The sequence below is a fragment of the Aulonocara stuartgranti genome (assembly GCF_965226115.1).
Source record: "Aulonocara stuartgranti genome assembly, chromosome: 2".
NCBI classification, from domain to species: domain Eukaryota; kingdom Metazoa; phylum Chordata; class Actinopteri; order Cichliformes; family Cichlidae; genus Aulonocara; species Aulonocara stuartgranti.
The window spans coordinates 8320083-8332936 of record NC_138940.1 but is presented as its reverse complement, the minus strand read 5'-3'; the positions used below and the strand labels follow the sequence as shown (position 1 = coordinate 8332936).

At 41.2% G+C, this 12854-nt stretch overlaps 1 protein-coding gene across 1 annotated transcript in view; it reads right to left on the bottom strand.

Annotated features, from left to right (window-relative positions):
• fat4 (FAT atypical cadherin 4) overlaps positions 1-12854 on the bottom strand; it is a 100313-nt gene that overhangs the window by 56589 nt on the left and 30870 nt on the right. The window lies entirely within an intron of this gene.

The following is a 12854-nucleotide window of genomic DNA, read 5'->3' as shown; positions in this document are numbered from 1 at the left end:
GGTCTTGTATCCGGCTGCGAGCAGCGCATACAGGGGTTCTTCTTCACTATAAACAGCCATAACTCTTTCTCCATTATTCCTACCTGGGAGAGTTAGATGGAAAGTTTAATTAGACCTTGCGCAAGATCAGAGTAGAGACAAGATTTCGCTCTCCTTGAAGCTGGAGTACAATTCAAAGCCATCGCTGAAATTACCATAGCCTATTAACTGCAGCGCGTTCTGTATCCATGGATTAAAAGGTTAGAAGAACATCAAAACAAGCATTTTCTCCTTCTGGTGAGATGAAAGTTAAAAAACAAAATAATTAGCCTATTTGTGAGAAGTATGCTTTGAAGATATAAGAGAAGAAATGTATTTTGTTTTTATCAGTTGTCTGTCTTTTTGAAGGAGTTCTTAAAAATGGAAGGAGACCATAATGGCCGCCTGTCTCGGTGTTGGTGCCACTGACTCTGCGTGAGTCTATGGCCTTATCACTCTCACTCGCTCTCGCTACAATTACTTCCAATCACGGCATTCAAGCTGTGCAGACCATGGAAAGCAGAGCAAATGAGAAACACAGCACTTTGTTACCCCTAAAATAGATCAAAAACACAACTATGTTCAGATTTTTAACCATTTCTGGGACTGATTTCTGTAAAAAAAAAAGCCATTAATTATTGTAGAAATGGCTCAACGTGCCTAAAGCTTAATAGAAAACGACTTGTGACCAGTGACTTTTTCATCAGCCTCAGTATCATTTCTGGATACTTTGCACTATGTTTCAGAGCAAAATAATGCATCTAGTCCTACTGTTTACTTCTTAAGGGTTAACATACTGCTTTGTTTAAAAATGCTCCTAATGACAGCACATTTTTGCAAAGGGTAAGAGATTTGAGAATATTTCCCAGCCTGTGGATGAGCTTGTAATCCATAAACTGATTTAAAATAATGGAAAAACAAAGCTTCATGTTTCATCCCGTACTGTAGCTGCAGTAAAGTCAGATGCTTTGCCACAGATTAAATTCTTTAACAGTAATGAAGACAGAGTGTGTGCCAAATGGATCACTTAGAACATCAAAAACAGGGCCTACAAACTACTACATAAACTACTTAACACACCTAATGGGAAGGTTCTTCAGTAAAGGCTCTTGTACATTTTTTACTTTAGATGAACAAACTATTATTTCAATGCGGTGCTCAAAAAAAGGACCAAGTAATATTTTTCTCTAATAATGCAAATTTGCTTCAATATGTCTGGAGCCGTTGGAAAATTGTTCCAAGTAATGCACGTAATCACAGACCTCGCAGTAGTGGGATTTTTACAGATAAATGCTCAATCTGAGTGACATACAGTAGATATCAGGCATCTTTCTCTAAAGCCAGCGTTGGTTTCCAAGACTTCTGGAAGGTCTGTGCGAGGCTTTAAAGACCATTATGGCATCAGTTTCATTGTTACTGTCACCCACTGATAAATGCATAAGATTTACAGGAGCTGAGGGAATGAAAAAACACATTAACGAAGGATCTCTGTTTGGATTTGACCTAATTATTAATAAATCAAATCTGCGATGACACTCTCCCCCTTCATCCCCAATGCAGTCTGCTACTTCTGAGGATAATTAAACAATTAGCCTATGCTAATGATGTTTAGGACTGATCAGATTATCTGTCCATTAGATCTGACTTCCATCATGGTGACGTGTTGGAAGAAGATGAAAGGAAATTTCCCTCCCAGACGTTTCATCTACCTGTTTGTTAGTAACAGAGCATGTATCCCTCCACTGACTTAGAGGGTCTATATTTAATAACTGCTTTGCAAGTAAAGTTACAAAAGATAAAAAGAAATCAACTGAACGAAACACAAAAAAGTGCATGAGTGGAAGGGTCAGGAATATAAGTACACATATGGTTTTGTGCGTGTCTATGTGAGCGGTGGTGTAGAAACCGGCTTTAATCCAAAACAGGACTTGGATTGTTGTGTGAAAAGCTGCAGGCACCCCCTGCAGCCCCTGTTTATGTGAAAAAGCCCTGAAAACATTAGTGCAGAGGAGCAGCAGAGTGGGGGTAGGTAGAGTGGATATATTTGTGTGTGTGTGTGAATGTGGGGGAGCTCTAGTAGTCAACTTGTGGCTGACCTGTGCTCCAGGAGGAAGCCTGACTGCCACCCAAGGTCCTGCTGATTAAATGAAAAATAACATGGTAGCTTAAGTGATAATTTGGAACAATGGGCGGACGTTTAGGTTTCACATTTTGATGGTCTTAGATGTTTCTATTCTTGTGTGATGCTTAAATGTAACGCCATTTAGTACGTTGAAGATAAATATGGGGAATTTTCAGTGTATAACGCTCCGGGAAATCTGATTTTCCTTCTTACCGAGCATTGGATAAGATACACACCGCTCTCACGTCTGTGTGTTATGCATGGAGCCTGAACCGGGCAGCGGTTAGCTGAGCTGACCATAAAATGGAAACACAAACTGAAATGTAAAAACGGCAATTTGTGGTTTTATGGGGAGTTACGTATTGTAACTACAAGCAAGTTTATCCATCCACCTAGGACTTCTGTTAGCTGCATAACATCTGCATTCTATCAAAAAACGGGAAACGACCTAAAAAAAACAAACACCTTTCTTAATGTATATACGTTGATTATATCAGTGTTTCCACCTGCTCTCGGTCTTAAAGCTAAAGTACGCAAATTCCTGGAAAAGTCATCTGTATACCAAATTAAGCTAAATGTATCATGTCCTGTCGATTATTGTAAAAAAAGGCACAATTTCAACACAAAAATATCACACAGTAACTCATCCCACTTAAGCCTCAGCCTCACTGTAAAATCGACTGCTAAAAGCCATAACAGTGGCCCCTTTGCCCTCTATTCTGATTCTACTGACCAGATCATGTAATAACATTAAAAAAATAGTGACCACCAGTTGCCCAGTGACCACACTAATAAAGCTCTTAAAATCACAGCTCCACGTCACATATTTGACCGTGTTATTCCTGATCCTATAAATACCTTATTCCTATTCCTGCTTCACTGCCATGAAATGTAATTTTGGTGTATTATACATCTGCCTCGGTCATTTAGGCCTCAGCAGGAAACAGCTTGGCAAGAAAACCTGATCTGAAGACATTCTGAGGGGTAAAAGGAAAAAAATTGACGGAGAAATGTTGATGAATTTAACATGAGGTGGTGTAAAAAAAGTCTTCTGCCAAATAACTTGACAATGAGGGACAGTTTCCCCTGCTGAAGTCATTCATGGAAACGGGCTGGAGGGCCTGGAGACAGCTCTGCCTCTCTTTTCTTCTTCTCACTCACAGATACAATCACGGATGAAAATGCAGACTCTGCACCGATCACACAGGAGGCCGTGACATGCTCATTCATACATGCGTGATGGCCACCCTTCCCCCCTTTATTCCGGACACATACCTCCGCTTCCACATTATAGAGGTCTTACAAGGCCTCACATGTTTAACTCCCTATTATTATGATGAAGATGGGCCTTTTAGAAATACCATCCATCTTAATTAACAAGCCATTTGTATGCGCTTCAGCCCCCACGACAAAGCAGCATGGGAAGAAATCCTGTGGCCAAAGACGAATTCTAGAGCTCTAAGACATCATTAGTGGATTAAAAAACAAAAAAAAAGAAAGCCTTTAACGGCCTTCCCATGTTGCCTGCATATTTCATTATCTCCCACTGTTTGTGGCAATTCCCAGTTTCATCCTCTGGGTTTTTGGGGCTTTTTTAACCAATGAGCTCCAAAACTTTCTCCATGCAGCGAGAGCCTTGCTTCTCATTCCTTTAAAGTTCAACATAATTTGAGGCACTCTCCTCTTGATTTACAGCCCGGCCTTAACATCACTGCCTTCGCCGTCTGTAAAGTTAAAGCAACTGACGTATAGCATGTCGCTCTGCGGCTACCGAAACGAGTGAATATAATTTCTGCCTTTAGACGTCAGGCACGAACAAACAAACGTCAGCCTCGATATGATCTGTTTTCTCTCACCAGTTCTGAAGCTACGGCTCGCAATAAGAAGAGCCGCTGAAAGATCACTATGTTAAAGTGGCGCCTTTTTAGCAGATGCCTGGCTTTCGAAATGGTCACTTTTCTGGGTGGTGTGTGCGTCTGAGTGCATGGGGTCTTCCCATAGGGCCTATGTCTAGAAAACAAAAAGGAAATGTCTCAAAAACAGCCTTATGGGTAATCTGCCTTCACAGCCATTGCTTTCTTTTTTTCTTTTTCTTTCTTTTTCTTTGTCTGGCGGCACGCTTGAACGCAGCTGAATAGCCAAGAGACAATTCGTCTCAATTCTGCTTTCAGGACGCCTACAGAGGCTATTAATTGTCAACTCATAAAGGCCCCATACACGCCCCATGTGAGAGGAAGCACCTCATACTCTGGGACTCTTTTTCTCAATCTCCTCGTCAGTTTTAGCTGTCTCTACTATTATCCATAACACCTTTAGGTTTTCTCTAGGGTTTAGAGGGTCAGAGCACGAGGTCAGGAGGTTATTATTAATTCCTCTGAGAAGTTGCATTGTGGGAGCTCTTGGTTACTCTGGGGTCAAAAGCTCAGTTTAGTACAAGGGTGTCATTTGTTAGTTGACCTTTCTTGCGGCTCTGACAAGCATTTTGTCGATCGGGGGAAAGACAAAAAGGATAGGGAGAGCGCATGACTTCTGTTGTTCATTTCTATCACTTGCTGCTTTAAATAAATCCTCCAGACTTTTACCTCAAAAAAGAGACAGACTGCCCAGACAACAGGACTTGTGGGTATTTGGGAATTTGACAGAAATAAATACTCAGACAACAAAAGAGCAATGCTGTTCTTCTCTTCTTTTTACTTGGGAAGTGAAACCAGCAATCAGCAAGCATTCAAACAAAGGACTTCATACAACGGTGAACAAGAAAAAAAACGTTGATGTTTACTAGTGGGGAAATTGTTTAGTCTAGCAAAGACAGCAACAACAAAATTCAAATGTCATTATCAATATCTGTGGCAAGCAATGTGGAGATGAAACATAACATATACAGCGTGTCCAGAACTCACTCCTCACCCAGGCAAGCACACAAACAGAGCCTGAGAAGTGGCATATTAATTCAACATTTATACAACATTTTAAACAAAGGGAAAGGCGGATTGCCCTCGGAACCATAATCTTTATGAGATATGTTTAGACTGAGTGGCTTTGGAAAACACAAATACACAGTGGGCAAGATTTGATCCTGGGCATGTACAATGTTATACATCAGATATGGGTTTTTTTTTGTTTGGGAAACTCGAACGGGATGTCACAGATGAGCCCATAACGAAGCCAGAGTTTACCCACAAACTGTCAGTACCCCTTTCATGACTTCATTGCGGATTTGGGCAAAGCGTGTGATTGGAAACTGCGCCAGTATCACTACCATGCAACAGGCGGTGCATGTCAAAAAGTCGAAATGCCGGACTGACAGTTGCACGTCATGAAACGCAGAAGGGAAAAGAGCTCCTAACGTCTAAGCCGGAGAACGTCTGGTTGTTGTCACTCAGTGCAGAGAAGAGGATTTAAGAAGGGCCGAGGCGGGGTAAAAAGGCTTACCGTGTCACATATGATCTAGTCACCGACAGTTGCAGTCACCACCTCCACCTCCACCCATCCAACCCCCTCCATAGCCGTGGCATGGCATGCATGGATGAAATCAGCCACTTGGCTTGACGGGACTGAGAGAAAAGGGGGGGCTTAGAAAGTGGAAAAAGAGAATGAGGGCAGCAATTGAGAAGGCAGAAAAAGACAAGTGAGGCCCTAAAGTCAATCGGGCCTCTTGTTTCCCCTCTCTGCGCCTTTTTTCCCTTTACGCTCCCCTCCTCTTAGCCTCTTCTTCACACACACACACACACATATACACACTTTATTTCAGTCTGTCTCTCAGCTGTCCTGCAGGGTTTGTTCTACAGCGTAGTGTTATACCAATAAGCTGAGGCGATGCACTAAATATCCGGATATGGGGGATGTTCTTCCTCAAAAAAAGTTGCAGACATTATTAGAGTACAAACCGTTCTGCAATAACACTGCTATGACCTTTCGGCGCCTCGAATAAAAGTAACCACTTACTCTATAGCGGTGATCTCATCCTCCACTTCTAGACATACGCTAAAACATCATAACCTCCCATTTTAGACTGTTTTGGACTCAAGATTGATCCTTCATTGTGCTATATACTGCCTGCGCATCCTGTTTGAACAGGAAAAAGACCAAATTGAGGAAGTAATACCTTCTCATGCGACCTTTAAATTGGCTAATCTTGATTATTTTGTCCATCTAATTAGGGTAGGCTCAATAACAGAAACATCCATTTGTATACAAGAGTGGGTGTATGCAAACAACAGCATTTATAAAGACATTAAGGGTAAATCAGCACCTCTAAACTATATATGCTTAATTTATTGGAGGAGTCTTTTCCTAAACAGCGTAGACTTTAAGCCAAGTTTCCCTAATAAAAGTTAATTTTTTAGTACATGTCCTGTTACAGATGTGCAAATAATTCTTAAGCTGATTATTTTGGCATTTGAAAAATAATTTAATTGTAAACTAAACCATAAATAGGATCTGACATCCAAAGTAAGGCAGAAAATCTCAGCTGTTGTAAGCTATTGTGAAAATGCCAGAAGATATATTAACCACGTCCACTATCAGTCAAACTAAGTCTTACTGTGTATCTCCAAACCATCCACTATGCTCACATGCACATCACTCTATTCTTGATTCCACTTTCTATTTTTTCACAGCACACAAGAGCTCCTCTTGCATTTGAGGTTCCTCTGACACGCAGCTAAGGTTTCAAGTAAATCCAGCTCTGAACCCCAACTGTTTATTCCTACCTGACAGAACAATAGCTCAAAAGTTGAGAACAATACTTCTAAGAATACTTCTAAGACAATAAACACTACTGTATGGCTTCACTGTGTGAAATTCAGCACACCAGACTGTCACACAGCAAGAGGTTTATTTTCTATTAGCGTGATATAATTTCCATCTGACACCAAGCTTGGTTCATCAGTGGACCATTGAATTCTCATCTTTCTACCCAGGGAGGCTTTGCTGTGCAGACGTTGAAGTACAGTCTGCTTCACGCTCATAAATCTACACACATTCAGCTGCTCAGTGCTAACACAGCCATCTACTGTTGGTACCTAGGAAGTTTTATTGAAGTTGATGTAGCTTGAATGAGTTGATTTCTCAAGGACACTTAAAGGCTTGACATTGAGCAAGTGTTTCTTATTCAAGCCTTACCATAAATGTCCTAGCTGTGGGAGGAAGTTAGAAAACCTACACAACCACAGGAAGAACATGCAAACTCTACACAGTGTTCTGTAGGCTAACATGGTTTGGTTGAACCTAAAGCTTGCTAAAAAAAAAGAAGTCTTTGTCCATAATGGTTCAACTCAAGCAATAATACTTCTAAGGTATGTTCTCATTAACTCCCTTTCTAACTAGTCCTTCTAACTCTTTAGCTACTGCTGCTCTGTATGTCTCCACGTTGTCTAGGAATGCCTTTACATAGCACTGCATCCCTTAGACTTGGTAGACCAAAAAAACCTCTCCAAGCCAGATGGTTTGGCCGGACAGTGGAGGTCTGGATTCCCACGGAGGAAACACTGAGCTTGGAGCTTTTTCAGTTACGCTTAAAGCTCCCTGCAGCACTGTGTAAAGCCATGATTCAAACTCATTGGGCTGCGTGATGTTTAATTGAACCACAAGCTGTTAATCCAAGGAAAGAAAATCAACTAATCCAGATTAAGGTCAGCCAGGCGGGGAATGGAATTGTCAAAGGCACTCCCCAGCCTGCTGAGTACCTTTAAAGATCGGGCTCATTACTTGAAAGCCAAACATGCTCACGTGAAACAAACACCAAATGGACTCAGGGTTTTGTCGCACCGTGAGAAGATTTTGACATAATCTCACACCAACAACTTACTGGTTTGTTTGTTTTCTGCTAAACTAAGGCTCCAAACCGGACAAAGATCACTGTGAGAAATGTCTGTTTGGACTGATCCAGGAATGGAAATTTAACGAGAGAATTGTTAGGTGTGAGCAGCGAGCAGACGAAGGGTTATTTGATAGCATTAGCAGATGCGAAGTGCACGCCTATCGGTTTCATAGCAAAACTGTGTCTAATTCACCCTCTACTTATCTGCTGACCGTAGACAAACAGACTTTCTCACTCAGTACGTTTCTTTTACAGACACACTTCTCTCAGTTTTATCTGCATTTCACATCCATCCCATCTTCACTCAACAGATAAATGTAAGAGCCACAACATCTCTTCGTGAGTGTACTGTTGACAGGCAAAATCCTAAATAGTTTTCTGTTACTCCAGCAACAGCACCACCTACAGAATATATTGAATGTTTTTGTCTTTTTTTCACATCAATGAAACAGCGGGAGATTCATCCACCCCTCACTGAATTCTGAATGTGTGAAAGTATAGAAGAGTGAAAGCTATAATATAGCTGGACTATTCTATACACTCAGTAGGATACCCACTCATGTGTAAAGCCAGCCTGTTCCTAACCCCAGGGCATTTGGGACTAAACAGATGCACACAAGATGTCCTTTGGTGTCAGTGACACGAAGCACTAAGTTTTTGGAGATAGTGAGATGGGTCTCGCTCCGAATATAAAGGACCCCTTTGCATTAGACTCAAAAGCACTTGCGAGCATCATTTTTCAACATGTTTATGGTGTAAGGTGTCATGATTTAACCCAGATCAGAATCTTTTTCCAAACACAACCAATGGATTGTATTGCCTTAATCTAATGAAGAACTTTTGGGTGCCTAAACCAAGCCAAGCAGCGAAAAAGTACAATGAAAAAGAAACAAAACAGCGAATGAAAACAACGTGGTGAGAAAGCTTACAAAGAAGCCACAAACCACTTTCTGCTGGTTGACAAACTTGCGACTTACTCTACCACCAGTGATGTAGCATGGTTGCTTTTAAAAGGTTGCTTCTTGCCATCCAGTATTGCAGAGGCTGGTTGTCGAGGCTGGGACCACAGTCATGGAATATCATTACATCTTCTTGCTCCACCCTTCTGGATTATTTTCTGCTTTGGTTCCTATTTTGCCCACTACACAATATTTCAGTGTGGAATGCCTGATGCCTGCCAGTGTTGATGAATAAGCATGGGTTCCAGCCTCACTGTATCACTCTGTAACTGTGGTCAGACATAACTGTGAGATTAGAGTATATCATGCACACTGCCAAGTTTATAAAGGTCTCGTGGCACTGTGAGGTGCTTGGGATTAACCTCTCAAACAATGACGAATGGCATCAAGTGCTGTGCTTTACACTCTGTGGCTATTACTGCATACCAGAGGGGACCAAGTATGTGGGAATTCAAGTACGAGGACAAAGAAACAAAGAGTCAAAGATCCCCAAATGTATGATTTTTCAACATACTTATACTTGCTATCCTGTATTTTCTCATCTTTTGTAAGTGTAGTGTTCAATAATTAAAAAAACAACAACAAAACAAGTCATTTTCTGACACATTTCTGCACATTTTCACATCTCTATTACAAAATAATTTTAGGGTTTCAGGGCATGTCAACTTCTTGATGAGTTATGGTTGAGAATGGTCAAACGGTCTTGCAGAGTCACACATGGATAATCCATCCCATACAGCGCTTGTGAGCAATTTCAGGTGTGCTGGACAGTAACATTTATAAAAACCTCTTCATTAGCGCAAAAGGGGAAAAAACGGGCCCAAATTTGACTAGGCAGCTGTGTTTTTGAAAGGAAATGATTTATCAAAAATGGGGAGCGATATATGCTAACCCCGCATGCGTCGTCTCATTGCCGACCAATTTGATCTGCAACTGTTCTCAAAGATCCATCACAGCCTCTAAGATAGATACGCTGAGAGCTGAGGCCTCCGCAATTAGTGTATCAACAGCTGGAGAGACCATTAGACACTCCTGGGTGTTTGCTTCAATTCCTTTGTTTAGAGAAGGCTGAACAGCATGGACAAATATGGGCGACTAATGAATGGTGTCTGTCACTGAGAGTGGGAACGCCTGCTTCTTAAAGGAACTGTGAATTTCGAGGTAAAAACGGGATGAAAACGAGGTGAAGTGACGTCAAACAAACCATGGAGAACTGTTTGGAAAATCTTATTAAGATGTGTAATTTTTGCAGATGTTCATTATACTTTGGCTAGGGTTAAGAAAATAAGTGGTATACAGTTTTGCCATTTGTCTTTGGAGAATAGATCATTGGCTGGAGCCCTGACTAGGAGCCATTTGAGGCCAATGTAGCATATGCATGGGAATCAAACCCAAATGTGAACGTAATTCTTGCCTGGTGAGTGCTGCGTAATATGTGAGCTTTCTGGCTCAATCTGGAAAATTTAATTGATTGAACGGATCAAGTTGCTGTCCAAATGTTGCTGCTTTCTGAGCCCAATTATCTGCATAAATGGCAAATTCCCATTGCTCCCATTAATTTGCATTACAGGTAGGATCCAAGGCAGCGGGGACAGTGGAGCAGCGAGAGTGTGGGAGTCTGAGAACTGTCCACATTATCTTAAAGAATTAAGATAACCCAGAAGTGAATCATTCAACATGCTCTAAACTTAATCTAAGCCCCAGCTGATGTATGCCGCATTATCTCACCTACACTCACACACCAGCAGGCACGCACACACACGCATGAAAACAAACAGCGATTACAGACGTCATATATCCCCAATAAGTCAAACCAAGGCAAAAGTAAAGCGAATGCACAGAGGGTAAAACGTACCCCCAAACACTCTAAATGTGGTATCGCTGCTTTCAGGAGCAGATAAAAGCAGAGTGTTTGCAACATGCTGCCATAGCTTCCAAAAGACTGACAGTGGTTATATTTTTCCTTTCTTCTTTCTTACAACAGAGGTTGTAAATGTAATCTATCCCAAAAGGAGTGCACTCCTTTTTGCAACAGACTCCCCTCAATGTTGTTATTGGCAAATGCTCTGTAGCTGGCAATCCTATCGAGTGATGCTATTTTCTGTTAAACACTCTTTCGTTTTATTTTTATTGTGTGTGTGTGTGTGTGTGTGTTTGCTCTCTCTTCTCATCTATTCCTGAAATGCTATACAGTAAATATGTTGATTCTTTGGGCAAATGTGGGTTAGAAATCGAAGGCCTGTAATCAGTTTTCCAAACCTCCCCGCCTTCACTCGGCCAGGCTGTTTATTTCTATCTTGATGACATTGTCCAAAGTTGGTTCATGCTTAAGGATGAAACATCAAGACTCTCAAACCCATACTCTTACATTATGATTAAAAACTCTGGCAGGAAAGGCCTGTTTTTTGTTTAAATGAAATACAAAGCAGGATAAATACGGAGTAAATAATGATTAGCTTTTCTGAGGATGATCAGGCTCTATTTGGTGAGTAAGGGGGGATGTCAAATTTATGGGTACTACATCAAGATCATTTTTCATGTGTTCCACAAGAGTGACACAAATGTATATATGCTGCCCATGACATAAGACATGAGAACAAATGGAATAATTAAACCACTACTGACAGTAATTAAAGGTTCTCCAGCATCCAGATTTAGGAGATAAACAGGGCTGAGCCAGATTTAATTCAAAATGTAACCAACTGTGGCTCCTATGTCTCTTAATCAGCTTGACTACAAGTATGTGGGATTTACAACCTAGCCCACTGTATTCGCCACTGGAAGCTATATGCTCATATACGACATACTATACGTGTGAAGATTAACAGCGAGGAATAACAGCTTAAATGCTGCACTTACTTTCTAAGAAAATATTATTTGAAAGTTTTGGGACAACAGCTGGCTCAGTTATCAATCACAGGGCTGTTTATAGTAGACAGAGTAACCACTAACTCATCCATTTACTGTGATCTCAGGAGTAATTTAATCAGAGGAAATGTGACAGTTTTCAAATGGCGTCTTTATCCATTTCAGAACATGAGCTTCAAAGGCAGAAAAGCTTTTAGTGGACTACTTTTACAAATTACTTGGAGGAACACTACATGGGGGAAAAAAGTTGCCTCAAGTGAGCGAGATCTAAGATGGAAGTGAGCATATCCAAGTTAAACTCTACTTCTGCAGTTAGAATAAATACAGCATAGTAGAGGAAAATGATACCCTGACGAAGAGCAGCTGAGCCCGAAACACACAAAGCTTGCAACAAGCCAGAGTTCAGATAGTTTCTCTTTTTTGTTTTGCTTTGTTTTTTTTTAAGCGCCATTTCTATGAAGAACAATGTATGTACACGTAAACACACTCCGTCCACTTCTTTTCCATTTTTGGTCATTGCTTCTAAATTATACTGTGACTGGACAAACAAACAGCCTCTGAGTCACAATGTGACTGAAACAATACCCAGTGCCACTGCCTAGTGTCAAACCACTCTGGGCCAGATTTGACCGAGGTGACACGAGGCTGAAGGAGGTCATAAAGTTAAGTCAGCAGCAGAAGGGAAGGAACGAAACACAAGGGTGGGGATTGTTGGAATTCTCGGAGCACTGCCAGCGCCGCTTCCTGTTATTTGTTTTGTAGTAAACGCTGACTCTCTGGGGGGATATGAGTGACCGTAATGCTGGACACAAGTCGCCGTTTGTCTTCTGACCGCCACTGTTGTCTGCATAACTCCGTGTGAGTAGACATATGGTCGTATGTATGTGAATGCACGGGTAGAATTGAATGTGCCGTGACTCGCTGTTTCTGAGTCAGCTTATTGTTTTTGCTTCACATTTTTCAATGAATGTCAACTTGCATATGCATTATTAATGACTTTTATATGGTCATTTGCTTGTATGGAATTCAGAAAATTTTAGTGAAGAGCAGTGCTGCAAACGGATGC